At 39.5% G+C, this 14,702-nt stretch overlaps 1 non-coding gene across 1 annotated transcript; it reads right to left on the bottom strand.

Annotated features, from left to right (window-relative positions):
* Positions 1-7,104: 7,104 nt before the first annotated feature.
* LOC141687795 (small nucleolar RNA R71) lies at positions 7,105-7,211 on the bottom strand. Its single transcript, XR_012561277.1, has one exon. It is a non-coding gene; the product is annotated as a small nucleolar RNA R71 (small nucleolar RNA).
* Positions 7,212-14,702: the final 7,491 nt, after the last annotated feature.

The raw sequence follows: 14,702 nt of genomic DNA on the forward strand, positions 1-14,702 counted from the left end.
GAAATGCAAGAGTGTGGATATTTCAAGCTATAGAGGGATGATTGGATCATTACTGTATTTGACTGCTAGTAGACCAAGCATCATGTTTGCTACTTGTCTATGTGCCAGATTTCAAGCCAATCCAAAGGAATCACATTTGATGGCTGTCAAAAGGATTTTCAGATACTTAAAGGGAACTCCAAACTTGGGATTATGGTATCCCAAGGGAACTGGTTTTGAAGCTGTTGGATACACAGATGCAGATTTTGCTGGATGCAGAGTTGATAGGAAAAGTACTAGTGGAAGCTGTCAATTTCTTGGTCAAAGACTTGTGTCCTGGTATAGTAAGAAACAACAATCTGTGTCAACTTCCACAACTGAGGCTGAATATATAGCTGCTGGAAGTTGTTGTGCTCAGGTGCTTTGGATTAGAAATCAGCTAATGGACTATGGTATAGTGTTACAAAAAATTCCTATTATGTGTGACAATACTAGTGCCATATTTGTAGTAGCTAATCCAGTTAATCATTCCAGAACAAAGCACATTGATATTAGGTACCATTTTATCAGGGAACATGCTGCAAATGGTACCATTGAGCTCATTTTTGTTCCAACAGAAAAACAATTAGCTGACATTTTTACTAAACCTTTAGATGAAGCAACCTTCACTAGACTTGTGAGTGAAATTGGAATGCTCAATTTTTCATCCTAAGGCAAGAACTCAGCTAATGTTTTGCAGCAGATTAATTTCTAATAAATCAACCCAGTTTGATTTAATTGGAAATTAACTGAAATATGAATTATAAATATTTCAGAAGCTCTGTATATTTATTTTTCTTTAAAAACTCAAAAATTAACTTAGAATATTTCAAATTCTAAGTAAACTGCTTAGTTGTTAATTTACATCTTAAATGTGTAAAAATTAGCACAAGGCAGAAAAACAATACTCAAAGGTATAGAGAACTGAGTTCTCGATAAGTCAAAATGACTTATCGACAAGTCATTTTGGAGTTCTCGAGTGAGTCCTCGATAAGTCAATTTATAGACTTCTCGAATGACTTCTCGATAAGCTCTATTATGACTTATCGATAAGACCATGTAGAGTTCTCTAATAGTGTTAATTCACAGAGTTCTCGACAAGAATATTTTGAGACTTATCAATAACTCAGAACTAAAATAATTTAATTCAATGAATTATTTTAGATAAATACTTTTGGAAAATTTATTCTGATTTCAATTTGATTCAATTTAAATAAATTAGAATTATTTCAGTCCTTTTTGGACAAATTGGGCATTTATCAGAGTTCTCGATAAGTCACTTGACTTCTCGAATGTACCTTTTTTATATTTAAAATTACTTCTCGATAAGTTTAATATCAAATGTTTATTTGACTTCTCGATAAGTATTTTACTTTTTCTATAAATACCCAGACTTCTCCATTAATATTAACTTGGAATTTCTCAAAACTCTAAGTAAACTGAATATTTATTACGTCATATCTTCAGTATGTGAACTTAATAAATAACAGATCAAAAGAAGCAAAAAGTATGAAAAACTGAACAAATTTAATTCATAAATTATGTTCATAAAAATACTTTTGACATACTTAGTCTTTAAATTTCTCTGACTTATTGACACATTTGCGTGCTTATATAATTTCTTGCTTACGTGGAAATATGTTAGTCCAATGTTAGTAGACTAGTACATTATTTGTGTTGTTTTGCGTATGCTGATAGTGATAATCATATCTGATTGCTTGCTAATAGGGAGAGTTACTTTTTGTGTAGGGAGTACACGCTAATTTGCATGGGGAATAGTTACTTTTTAATATAAACTAATATTCTTGAGTACCTGCATGGGGAATAGCCACTAGTCATTTCTAGCTGTCTAATAGGCTTATGTGATTATTACTCCTATTATCCAGGCAACTCAAGAGTCTCTTAGTTTCTATCTTTACTCCATCTATAAATTAAAACGCTTCACTCTTTATCACTCATCACTCTCTTACTCTCAACAAAAACATCAAATTTCAAACTCACCTTCTGTTCATCTCTCTTTCTCTCATTCAAATGGATGCCCCAGTCTTCTACAAACTTATTAATGGAGCTTATCTACCGGTTCATCATTTGGATGATGATTTGGTGTATTTTGATCCCTTCGGACTTCGTGTCCGCATCAAGGGGGTAGTTTACAGCCCGTTTGATGTTCCACTTGAGGTCTTTTACGGACTCTCGTGGGATGATCAAATTGACATTCTTTTCTTTGAGATGGAAGCCTCTTTCGAGCAGGAGAGGCAAGCAAGGGAGGCTGAGCAGCAATGCCTTGCTGCTTTGGAGTTGCAGGAGAGGATCATCTCTCTTGCACACTCCATGTCCAGGGCTTACCAGCGCAGGGCAAGGAGGTTGGAGGCTGAGAAGAAGAAGTCTAAATTTGAGTAGTTAGGATTAGGATTTACTTTATGTAATCTGCATCTTAATGTACTCTATGTTTAATATTAATGAAATTATCTTTTTCTTTATCAATTTGTTTTTGTTGCTTGATTGCTTATGTCATGATTGCCTTGTGTTTACAAATTGATTGATTATTAGTTTTCCTGTCATAATGCATGCAACTGTATGTCCCAATGGTTATGTCTAATCAATACAGATAAATATGTTCAATGCATTACAGGTTCAACACAATCCACTCAGACAATAACAGGAGAATCAAGTTTCAATCAACAGGTATCTGTGTTACACTGCAGCTAAAACATTTCAAAACCAAACTGTGGTTTACCTAGGCACATCAACACAAACACAAACTAGAACTTTCAGACAAGAATTAGAACTTTCATTAAATATGGAACAACAACAGCAACACAAACACAAACTCAAACACAATCCCACTCAGGTGACTTTCAAAAGCCACATGTTTTATAAAAGGACAACAATGTCTTGATGACCTTCAGATTGATTCAGTTGTTTGAGAAAAGAATCCACCAGACATGAAAGTATATCAGTTTACAGAATATTTCATAAATGTTTCTCATGCACCTTCATGTGCAAAACAGTCTTAACAGACTGATAGGTTTGAGGGTAGTACTCTTGAGGGGGAGCTATCTAAATCCTCTCCAATTCAATTGGAGGTTCCTCAAGAAGGAACAACTCCCCTCATAACTCTAGCAGAAGCTGTCTCAACAGTCAAAGCTAGAAGAACAATTGCCTATGACAATGTCATAAAAAGGGCAATCTTATGACATTTATGTGACAGTGCTCTGCAAGGTGCACAAAGGTTTGCGGCTGGTGTACATGACAGTAACCCAGTCAAATCCTCTCCAATTCCAATGGAGGTTCTCACTACAAGTGGAGGACAACACACTGTCACAACCACAGAGCAATCTGTGAGTCAAACTGTGACCCCAGTCATAGATGCTTATGCACTCTTTTTTTCTTCTGGTAAAATGAGTATGATTAGCCCTATATGGTCTTCCTCTAATCATATGATCACAGATTACCTCTTCTCAGCCACCTCTTATTTCTGTAGGTCAAATAACATTTGAGCCTTTCATGTGAGAATAAGAGAAAAGATTGAGTGAAAAACAAAGAATAAGAGAGGCAGAATCCTTCCTGGAAAAAGGAGAGGTAGATGAATATATGGATTTAGTAATCCTTGTGAGGGAACTCCGACTCTCAAAAGTCATGAGACTAGTGCAGTGAGAATTGGTGAGACTACTTATTCAAAAGAACAGAGAGCTTAGGACTTTTATCACTAACATATTTTTCTACAGATCTAAGTGGAACTTCTATTGTTTAAAACTTATCACCATGAATCTCAATGAAGCTTGAAGCTGCAGACAGTGTTCCAAATGGACAATGACAACAGCTTGAACAATGTGCATTTAGCTGGATTTTTTTTCCTGGAGATAATGTCAAAAATGGGGAGAATATATCTAAATGCCAAAACACCTAATGGATGTTGAATAAATCTAAATGCAACTCAACAGAAGAAGACCTGGTGGGAAGACTGGTTTTGGTTTTTGCATTTAGTTAAAGTTTTGACATCATCAATCAGAACTTGTGCATAATTTCATAATGAACAAGTTGGGGGAGATTGTAATATAGAATAGATGATGTCAAAGATTACTGGAGCTAATAATATCATCAACATCTATGATCTGAGTATATCAGAAGAGTTGAAGGCAGCAGGCAAGAGCAGAATATCAAAGGATAGAAGATTTCTGAATATAAAAGCTGGCTCTTTGTCAAGTTACAGGATAGGGATGTTAGCTAGATATCCTAAGCCAGATTTGCTGAAACTAATAGAGGCTCTAGCTAACACCCCCATTCTATAAGAATTGGAAATACTTGTGCAAATTAAGAACATAATTGAGAAAGAATTAGACAGCTCAGTCTTTACTTAATTATTGTAAACTGTCCAATGTACAAGTGTTGTATCAGCTTTTGTATCATTTTATTTTCATTCTTTAACTTGGGGTTAGTCTTGTTAACAGGCATGAATTTGTGATAAGCAATCTTCTCACAAATTGGGGGAGATTATTGTGCAAGACATGTCTGTATCATAACAAGACTAAGTCATATTGACAACCCTAAGATTAGTTGTATTGTAACCTTAATCTATAATTCATACTTGTAACACTTAATGTCTGTAAAATGTAAATGGAGCAGACTGGAGCATTTTTCTCTAAACAGTGTCAAGCCTAAGAATTCTATCTGGAAGAAGATCAAGAAGATCATGCCTCAGAAGAATTATGAAGAAGCTTGAAGTTGAATAAATCTGTTTGGTGTAAAACATTCTAAGTCAAGATCTCTACAAGTCATAGAATTAGTGTAATAGAGAAATCAATCGAGAACTCCAGACTGACTTATCGAGAAGTCATTTAAAATCCAGAGAGTACCGACGGATGAGTAACATCTACCCGACGGGTGAGCAATATCTACTCGACGGATGAGGAATGTCTACTCGACAGATAAGCCATCACTACTCGACGGATAAGCAACATCCACCGGGTGTAGAGAACTCAGGAATTGTCTGTCGAGAACTCAGAGATATCAACAAGTATATGATAAGTGACATTTTATACCACTTTGAACGTCTTAAAATAGCTTAAATTGGTTCCTTGAAATCAAGTATTTTGTGTATTTGATGCGTATTTCTAATGTTTATGCATTTCAGGGTATTAGTTGCATTTCGGAGGAGTAATCATCAAGAATAAGCCTTGGCATGTGTTCACCATTGCGAGAGGAAAGAAAGGGGCAGATTACGGCGAAGAAACGGAGCAAATTCAGGAAAAATCCAGTAGGGTCCTGAGCGCCCGCTCAGCTATGCTGAGCGGGCGCGCAGAAAGCTGAGCACCCGCTCAGATATGCTGAGCGGCCGCGCAGGGTCGGAAAATTAAATAAATTATTTTAGACTTCTACTTCTGTTTGGCTTCCAACTTCTATGTAATCTGAGTTTTATGGGACTATTATATAAGTAGATTTGGAGACGTTTTCATGAGGTTGGATGGTGGTATTAAGCAAGGAGCGAAGGAGATAAGGAAGAAGACCGTTTTAGCACACAACAACGAAGAGGAAGCATATTTTCTTGTGATTCTTATTTTGTTGTAACGTTGGATGCTAGTTTTCTTACTTTGAACCTAATTACTCTTGTGACGTACTCTGGTTTAATATAATTATTTTAGTTATTATTCTTTTTTGTTTGTTTATCATGATTTCATATGAACCCATGATGACGATAAGTGCTATTATGGGCTAATCGTGATCATGGGGTCGTAACGGATTTACTATGGAATTCTTTAGTTAATTGTTTAATACCTTAGTGTGTGATGATTGTATGATATCTAATATTGGTTGTGCGTATTCGTCTTATGTGCGTCGCGAACATATAAGATAGGGTGTTAATCTCTTGTGAAACGATGGTGGATCTTGAGATTTAGAACTTGTCATGCTAGCATCGGTTCATGTATGATGTGCATGATTAGTGGGTAACTCTAACAGTTTTATTCGCCCTGTGTAATCAAAAGGAATAACTTGTGCTTAAATCGTTATGTTGTCAATTTCTGTAGACATATAGGAACTCAACATAATTGATGCCTATTCAACTTCTATCTTAATTGTGGATGCTTGGTAGAATGGTATTAGTACAATGAAAGTTGGCTTTTATCAGTTTCGTGTTATTCGATTAATATCATCACTGTTGCATGCTAAGGGTAATAACAATAACTATTGAAGGAAGTAGTAATGAAGTTGTGATCTAATGAGTGATTTAACATTGTTAATTGAAGTGTTATTTAAGTGATTAATTAAGTAATTAATTGTAGTTAATATTTAGTCAACAATTCTAAGTGTTAGTGTCTTAACATTGAGAAGTAATCATACGTTGGTGCGTGAGTTTAATTAAACAATAATTAGTCTGAGTCTCTTTGGGAACGAACTAGAAAGTATTCTATATTACTTGTGAACGCGTATACTTGCGTGTATTATTAGCGCGTATTTGTTTAGTTTATGTACTTACCATCATTGGTCGTTAGGACTCAATGATTAGGACGTAGTTGTTACTTATTGTTTTTTGTTGTGTTTCAGGTACTTTAGTGAGCGTTTATGCAAACTCGTTCTCGTACTCGCAGAAGGACTTTAGATACAGCTGAGAAGACAGACGAAGTTCTTGATATTCCGGAGAAGATAGATTTTGAAGATTCGGATTCAGGAACTGAGCAGAAAGAACCAGTAATCATGGGTGATCGTATTGTTCAGGCTGATCCAGCTCTTATGGACTTTTCTCGGCCTAAAATTGATGACATTCAGTCAAGCATTCTTCATCCGGCTATTCAAGCTAACACCTTTGAAATCAAGCCGGGCACTATTCAGATGGTGTAGAATTCTGTTTCTTTTGGAGGAGCTGCGACTGAAGACCCCAACATGCACATAAGGAATTTTGTCGAGATCTGCAGCACTTTCAAGTATAATGGCGTGACTGATGAGGCTATCAAGCTGAGGCTTTTCCCATTCTCACTGAGGGACAAAGCTAAGGACTGGTTACATTTTGAACCAGCTGGGTCCGTCACTACTTGGCAAGATCTTGCGCAAAAGTTTCTGGTGAAGTTTTATCCGATGGCAAAGACTGCTGCTATGAGGAGTGCTCTTACTCAGTTTGCGCAGCAACCTACAGAATCTATGTGCGAAGCTTGGGAACGCTACAAGGAAATGTTGAGAAAGTGTCCACATCATGGAATGCCCGATTGGTTGGAGATCACTGGTTTCTATAATGGTTTGGGGGCCCAATCTCGGCCCATGCTCGATGTAGCAGCTGAAGGCGCCTTATGGGCCAAAAGCTATACTGATGCTTATAATCTTATCGAGACTATGGCTGTAAATGAGCATCAAAACCCAACTCAGAGGATGATGCCTGGGAAGGTAGCAGGTATTCTGGAAGTCGATGCAGCCACCGCTATTGCAGCACAGCTCCAACCGCTGTCGATGAAGGTTGATTCTCTAGCTACATATGGAGTTAATCAAATATCTATGGTCTGTGAGCTTTGTGCAGGTTCTCATGCTACGGATCAGTGTTCTCTTGTCAATGAATCTGTTCAGTATGTAAATAATTATCAGCGACAACAGCAGCCTGTGCCAGCTACTTATCATCCTAACAACAGAAATCATCCAAATTTCAGTTGGGGTAATAATCAGAATGCTATTCAGCCACCATATCAGCAAGGTGTGAGTAAACAGTTTAATCCACCTGGATTCCAGCAACCATAGCAGTATGCTCAAAGGCAATCATATCCTCAACAGGAAAGTGCAGCTGCACCTACTAGTGCTGATTTTGAGGAACTTAAGCTGTTATGCAAGAGTCAGGTGGTTTCTATCAAGACCTTGGAAAATCAAATAGGTCAAATAGCCAATGCAGTGCTCAATCATCAACCTGGCACACTTCCCAGTGACAAGGAAGTACCAGGCAGGAAGGAAGCTAAAGAGCAAGTCAAGGCTATTACCTTAAGGTCTGGGAAAGTTGCTGATGCTGAAAAGGCAAAAGAAGGAGAAGCTGAAGTTAGAGATGAAGAAGCTAAGAAAAAGGAGAAAGCGGCGGAACCAAGGAAGACTACTGTTGGACACACTCTGCCTGAGGGTAATACAGGGGAGAAACAGCTCTATCCTCCACCACCTTTCCCTAAGAGATTGCAGCAACAAAAGCTGGATAAACAGTTCGGTAAGTTTCTGGAGGTGTTCAAGAAACTTCACATCAATATACCTTTCGCTGAGGCTCTGGAGCAAATGCCTAGTTATGCGAAGTTTATGAAGAGTATTCTTTCAAGGAAGGTGAAACTGGATGACCTTGAGACCGTTGCTCTAACGGAAGAATGCAGCGCTGTTCTGCAGCAAAAGTTACCTCCAAAGCTTAAAGATCCAGGTAGCTTCACCATTCCTTGCACCATTGGCAAGTTGACTTTTGACAAGTGCCTTTGTGATTTGGGAGCAAGCATCAATCTGATGTCGTTGTCGATCTTTAAAAAGTTGGATTTTCCTGATCCAAAACCCACATACATGTCTCTGCAATTGGCTGATCGTTCTATTACTTACCCAAGGGGCATAGTGGAGGATGTGCTAGTCAAGGTGGATAAGCTCTTCTTTTCTGCAGATTTTGTTATTCTGGATTTCGAGGAAGATAAGAAGATTCCCATAATCTTGGGAAGACCTTTCTTGGCTACTGGGCGTACCTTGATAGATGTGCAGAAAGGAGAACTTACTATGCGGGTACAAGGTCAGGATGTGACCTTCAACGTGTTCAAGGTAATGAAATTCCCTACAGAAGATGAGGAGTGCTTAAAAGTGGATGTGATTGATTCTGCGGTTACTTCAGAACTCGATCACATGCTAATGTCTGATGTATTGAAAAAGGCCTTAGTGGGGGATTTTGACAGTGATGATTAAGATGGCAACGAGCAATTACAATATCTGAATGCTTCTCCTTGGAAGCGAAAGCTGGACATGCCGTTTGAATCTCTTGGTACTTCTGACCTCAAGAATGCTGAAGGAAAGCTCAAACCATCAATAGAGGAAGCACCTACCTTGGAGCTCAAGCCATTACCTGAACACTTGAGGTATGCTTTTTTAGGTGATGCATCTACTTTACCTAATATTATTGCATCTGACCTTTCAGGTAGTGAGGAAGACAAGCTCTTAAGGATTTTGAGAGAATTCAAATCAGCTATTGGATGGACCATAGCAGACATCAAAGGGATCAACCCTTCATATTGTATGCATAAAATTCTGCTAGAGGAAGGTAGTAAGCCAACTGTTGAGCAGTAGTGCAGACTTAATCCTATCATGAAAGAGGTGGTGAAGAAAGAAATTCTGAAATGGCTAGATGCAGGCATCATTTATCCTATTTCTGACAGTTCTTGGGTGAGCCTCGTACAATGTGTGCCTAAGAAAGGAGGTATTACTGTGGTAGCAAATGAGAAGAACGAGCTCATCCCCACTCGAATAGTTACAGGATGGAGAGTATGCATGGATTATCGAAAGTTGAACAAAGCCACGAGGAAGGATCACTTCCCTCTTCCATTCATTGATCAGATGCTTGATAGGTTGGCTGGTCATGAATATTATTGTCTTCTGGATGGCTATTCAGGGTATAATCAGATTTGTATTGCGCCAGAGGATCAGGAAAAGACTACTTTTACTTGTCCATTTGGCATGTTTGCTTTTCGCATAGTTTTGTTTGGGTTATGTGGCGCACCGGTCACTTTTCAGAGATGTATGATGGCTATATTCTCTGACATGATTGGAAATAATGTCGAGGTGTTCATGGATGACTTCTCCGTCTTTGGACATTCGTATGATGAATGTTTGAATAATCTTCGTACCGTACTCAAAAGGTGCGTGGAAACTAATTTGGTGCTCAATTGGGAGAAATGTCATTTTATGGTGCGTGAAGGCATTATTCTCGGGCATAAGGTCTCTAGCAAGGGTCTGGAGGTGGACAAGGCCAAGGTGGGAGTCATTGAAAATCTTCCACCACCTATTTCTGTGAAAGGAATCCGTAGTTTTCTTGGTCATGCGGGTTTTTATCGGCGGTTCATCAAGGACTTTTCAAAGATATCTAAGCTATTGTGTAACTTGCTTGAGAAAGATGTGCCTTTCAAATTTGACGATGATTGTTTAATTGCATTGGAGACTCTCAAAAAGAGTTTGATCACTGCACCAGTTATTACAGCACCAGATTGGACAGAGCCATTTGAGATGATGTGTGATGCGAGTGATTATGCGGTAGGTGCAGTTCTTGGGCAGCGCAATAATAATCTCTTTCATGTGGTCTACTATGCGAGTAAGACCTTAAATGGGGCCCAAATGAACTACACCACTACTGAGAAGGAGCTCTTGGCTATAGTCTTTGGTTTCGAGAAATTTTGATCTTATCTGCTTAGGACAAAAGTGACAGTATTCACTGATCATGCGGCTATTCGCTATTTGGTTTCCAAGAAGGATTCGAAGCCGAGACTCATTCATTGGGTGCTCTTACTTCAGGAATTTGAGTTAGAGATCAAGGATCGAAAAGGTACTGAGAATCAAGTAGCTGACCATCTCTCTAGGTTGGAGAATCTCGAGTCTACTTCACAAGATAAGACATTGATCAACGAATCTTTTCCGGATGAGCAGTTGTTCGCAGTTCAGGAGGAAGAGCCATGGTTTGCAGATATTGTAAACTATCTTGTCAGCAATATAATGCCTCCTAATTTGACCTCAGCTCAAAAGAAGAAGTTTCTGCATGAGGTGAAGTGGTATATGTGGGATGAACCATATTTGTTTAGACAGGGAGCTAAACAGATCATCAGGAGATGTATCCCGTTCTGTGAGACGGAGGGGATATTACGAGACTGCCACTCCACAGTTTATGGTGGACATTATGGTGGTGAGAAGACGGCAGCTCATATTCTGCAAGCAGGTTTTTTCTGGCCTACTTTGTTTAAGGATGCTCATCAGTTTGTTTTAAGGTGTGATCGTTGCCAAAGAGTGGGAAATTTGACGAGAAAGGATGAGATGCCGTTAAATGTGATGCTTGAAGTCGAGGTCTTTAATGTTTGGGGAATCGATTTCATGGGACCTTTTGTCTCATCCTGCAATAATCAGTACATCTTGCTGGCAGTCGATTATGTCTCAAAATGGGTAGAAGTCAAAGCTCTACCGACAAATAATGCAAAGGCAGTGTTGAATTTTCTTCATAAGCAGATTTTCACAAGGTTTGGAACACCTCGGGTAATCATAAGTGATGAAGGGTCGCATTTCTGCAACCGTAAGTTCACTTCTATGATGCAGCGTTATAATGTGAATCATCGAGTTGCTACTGCCTAGCATCCGCAAACAAATGGTCAAGCGGAAGTGTCTAACAGAGAGATCAAGCGCATTCTAGAGAAGGTTGTTTGTCCGTCAAGGAAGGATTGGTCTTTAAAGCTCGATGAAGCTGTTTGGGCTTACAGAACAGCATACAAAACTCCACTTGGTATGTCCCCATTTCAGCTGGTGTACGGTAAGGGATGTCATTTACCTGCGGAGCTTGAGCATAAGGCCTATTGGGCGTTGAAAAAGTTGAACCTGGATTTATATGCAGCTGGTAAGAAGAGAATGCTTCAGCTTAATGAACTTGATGAATTCCGACTTCAAGCGTACGAGAATAACAAAATGTACAAGGAAAAGGTGAAGAGGTGGCACGATAGGAAGCTACATCCTAAGTTATTCGTGTCGGGGCAACAAGTTCTCTTATTCAACTCTCGTCTCCGACTTTTTCCTGGAAAGTTGAAATCAAGGTGGTTTGGACCTTTTATTGTCAAAACTGTGTTTCCACATGGAGCGGTGGAAATTTTTGAGAATGATCCGGACCAAGCATTCAAGGTTAATGGTTAGCGTTTGAAGCACTACTATGGGGACATGGCAAATCGAGAAGTGGTTAGTGCCATTTTATTGTCAACTTAAAGAAGGTACGCAACGTCAAGCTAATGACGAAAAAGAAGCGCTGTATGGGAGGCAACCCATGATTTGTTGTTACAGGAACCCTTAGAAGTTAATAACCTATATAAAACCACAAAAAAAATCAGAAAAACGGGACTGAATTTTTTTTTTCCAGTAACCCCCTGAGCGGTCGCTCAGCAAACCCCTGAGCGCCCGCTCAGCTTTGCTGAGCGATCGCTCAGAAGTCGGCTGCCAGAATTTTTTTTACAGTTCATAAAAATTAAAAAAAAATTAGAAAATCAAAAAAATAAAACACATCCCATAAACCCACGATTTCTTTTCCCATTATCCCATGATTTTATCCCTCAACCCCACTCCTAATCTAATTTTAACCTAATCCACACCCTATATATACATACACCTATCCTACATATCTCCCACAAACCTTCTACACTCAAACTCTCTCCCAAACACAAAAACACAGTTCTTAACACTTTTATTCAGATTCAATGGCACCCAAGAGAGCAAGAACTATTGATAGCAGCAGCACAGTCCCTACTGCTGATTCATCGAGGGGTACTACTGCGAGGCCTCGGTTGAATGACAGAGCTGCGGAGGAGGAGTACACTAGGCTTTAGGGGAAGCCGATTCTGAAGGAGAGAGGATTTTTACCATCGGGGAGGGATGGTGAGTTGCTACCTATGATTGCAGAGAAGGGGTGGATAGCTTTTTGTGAGTCGCCCGAAGCAGTGCCGACGAGCGTGGTTCGCGAGTTCTATGCGAACGCGAAGGCCGAGAATAATGGGTTTTCTGTGGTCTGAGGGATGACGGTTGATTATCACCCAGCGGCGATTCACCGTGTGATTGGGCAGCGAGAGAGGAAGCCCGAGGAGGAGAACTGGAATGAGAAGACTGTTGAGGATTTCGACTTGGATTTGATTTGTGCTACTCTCTATAGGCGGGGCACAGTTTGGACCTTCAAGACCGACACTAATGAGTATCGTCACTTCCCGGCGATCGCTATGAACAGGTATGCCCGTGCATGGAATGCGTTTATTTGTGCTAATATTCTGCCTTCGTCACATGCATATGAGGTCATAGTTGAGAGAGCACAGTTGTTGTGGGGAATTCTTAATGAGGAGTACTATGTGGACCTTGGTGAGTTTATCTACCAAGGAATTCTGAAGTTTTTGAGGGGAGCTAAGCACATGAACATCCCTTATGCATCCACGGTCACGAAGCTTTGCCGAGCAGTGGGAGTGAACTGGCCGTCTCATGAGCAGTTGCAGAAGCCGGCCGCTTCGATTGATTCTGGGACTCTGAATGGGATGCAGGAGTGGACCGGTGGTGAGCCCGAGGAGCATGGGCTGGGTTATCGTCTTCCAGGAGGGTGTCCAGCACGAGGTGCTACTATGGCTAGGCCTAGGCGTGATGAGGCTGGTTCTTCGAAAGCTCAGGAGGGTGCTGGGATGGCTGATACCCAGTATAGGAGGCTTTCACGGCGGATGGATGCCATGTACGAGACACAGAGCAGGTTTGCTCAGGAGCTCACCCTTGCGTTAGGGACTGCTTTTCGGGGCCTTGGAGCTGATATCCAGTGGCCAGGTTTTGGTGAGGACTCTGCATACCCGCCGCCTGATACTCCACCCACTGAAGGTGATGATGATGATGACTCCGAGTAGGTATACCCTGTGTTCCTTTCTACTACCTACACTGGGGACAGTGAAGATTTTAAGTTTGGGGGTGGTAGTTAAGGAATATTTTGTGTGTGTCATATAGCTGTATATTCATGATAGTTAGTTCATATAGTTGCATAATTTTTGCCATATAGTTTTTTTTATATAGCTGTATTTGTTTGTCATTTATTTCATATCATATAGCTCATGTATGTCATGATCCCTTTTGCGATGATTTATCGACTGATTTGTGATATTGATGCGAGTGTAGTGATAACATTAAAGTGATATTGAGTCGTGTAGGTTGATATGCATGCTAGAAGCACTTGTATTTTCACTAAGTCTTAGAGAATGCTTAAGGGCTAGATTGTTGTTATAATCTGATTATTTTCAAGGTTAATCTATTTATTATGCTTAGAATTTGATAATAGGTTCTTAATGATAAAGGCATGAAAAAGAAAAAAATGGAGTAAAAAATGGAATTTGTTGCTAGTTGTGGCTAGGCATCAATTGGCTAGTAGTCGGCTCGCATGTTATGCGAGTAGTTTAGGGTTGAGCAAGATGGAGCGAAACGCACTTGCTCAGAAATTTTGAAAAAAAAGAAAAAAAGAAAAAAGAAAAAAAAGAAAAAAAGAAAAAAAAAGAAGTATGTGTTTATGCATAATTGATCACGAGTGGGCTCTTTGGTATTCGAGTTATTAAGTTCTTAGGGGACTTTGTGCCTAGTGACCTAAGGCTTTTAGAGTCTGGGATCCGCTAACCTAACGCTCGCTACATGGATACCATTGTATAAGTCTTTTGTGGACCTCACTCATTGCACGGTCAAATAAGCATTATTGTTGTAAATAAAAAGCATGATTCCGTAATAAGCTCCAGAATTCTTGTAGTGTTATATGTCACTTTGTGCCTAGAATTTTTTTTATTCTTTGTATAATCATGTGATTGCCTTGATGATAGTTGAGTCATAATAATTGGTCTAGTTCCGAAGCATATCTGTTAAGCATCTGCACACACCACGTTTCTGGTCGTATGTTCGTTTGCATGAGTTTATTGATCTTTAGTCGCCTAACTGCATTTGTTGATATGTTGTAAATTGGTTGGTTT

Source organism: Apium graveolens, chromosome 9, assembly GCF_009905375.1.
Source record: "Apium graveolens cultivar Ventura chromosome 9, ASM990537v1, whole genome shotgun sequence".
Lineage (NCBI taxonomy): Eukaryota > Viridiplantae > Streptophyta > Magnoliopsida > Apiales > Apiaceae > Apium > Apium graveolens.